Raw genomic sequence first — 1429 nt, 5'->3', positions numbered from 1 at the left:
ACCCACCCCTCAGGCCCACAGCACGAGACTGGGTGGGGATTCGAGTCCCAGGGGTGATGGCGACAGCCTGACTCGTGCGTACTGAAATCAGGGTCTGTTACCAAAGCTGACTCCCTGCAGCTCCCGCTGCGTGCCCAGAACCTCCTGCCTGAACCACTCAGGAACAACACCAGCCCCACAAACGGCTCTGCTGAGCGTCCAGCTCTTTGTCATTCGAAAGAGACAACGAGCTGTGAGGTGATGGAGTCCACTGAGTTACTTGGTGGTAGGAAGGCGCACAATAGAGGAAAACTACACGTAAAGCAACAGGTGATGCTCGGTATGAATAAATGTCGCACCTAGAGAGCAAAACCAGTCCCGGCTATGTCCTTCCAGGGAAGAGCTTCCCAGAGCTACACCACGGAGCCCTGCACAAGCGTCACCCGGCGCTGGGCAGCAGCCCCCAGCAGCACGCGACAGAGCGACAAGGACCGATCAGCAAGGGGAGGCTTGTGCCAGCCTCAAGAATTTGTAAGTCACCAAGGGGGAACAAAAAAAACCCAACAAATGCACAAAACACAAAACTAACCTCGCAAGGAACGACTCTAATCCCTTTGCACCCAGTTCCTGTAAAGATTCTACATCTGATCTCGTTTCCACTGTGCTGGCAGAACTCCAGCAGCAGCAGCTGAGCGAATTAATTTAGTCCTGCTCAAGCAGGATCAAAGTCGAGCTCTGGCTCTGGCAGGCCTGCGCTGTCAGCAGAACTTGTTAAGCCAGAATACCGAAGGATTTGATTCATTGTCACATATTCCAGCAACATTTATAGCGGAAGATTATTTTCTTACAGACAGTTGGGACGTAAGAACTTTCTTGTGTAAAACAAAACTCTGAAGCATATCTTTGATTATAGCGTCATTAATTAATTTCGGTTACTCCCATGTTGCGTACAGCCCACATTAGATAAGCTAACACCCATTATTTCGTTAGGGCTTTCCACACCATTCGGTTCTGAAGGAATGGCAAACTTTTGTGACCTCCCACAGCAACAAACCCCAGCACTCATCACCCCAACAACACCTTTTCTGGCTGGAACTGAATTTAAGCCAAGGGATACCTCAGCTGGTACTGCCAAAAACCTCACGTGTTTCCTCTTTAGAGCGGTGGCTGAGCAGGTGACACTTGTTCCAGCCCTCAGCCAAAGCACGCCGGGTTTCTTCTTCACAACACCGCTGGCGCAACTTTGGGGTGATCTCCGAGGGGCCAGGGAAGGGGAGGTTCAGGGGGCAGCAGCGCCTTACCAAGGGAAGTGGCAGAACTGTGGAAGTTCCTCAGAATACTCAGAAAAAAAAAAAGGAAAAAAAAGTGACTGAGGCCAGCCCGGTTTTCTCAACGGAACTCCCGAGCACCAAAGCAACAAAGGCAAAACCTCCTGGGGATCCGCACCCAA

Source organism: Apaloderma vittatum, unplaced genomic scaffold (assembly GCF_000703405.1).
Source record: "Apaloderma vittatum isolate BGI_N311 unplaced genomic scaffold, ASM70340v1 scaffold29131, whole genome shotgun sequence".
NCBI lineage: Eukaryota > Metazoa > Chordata > Aves > Trogoniformes > Trogonidae > Apaloderma > Apaloderma vittatum.
Note: the sequence above shows the minus strand (reverse complement) of the source record.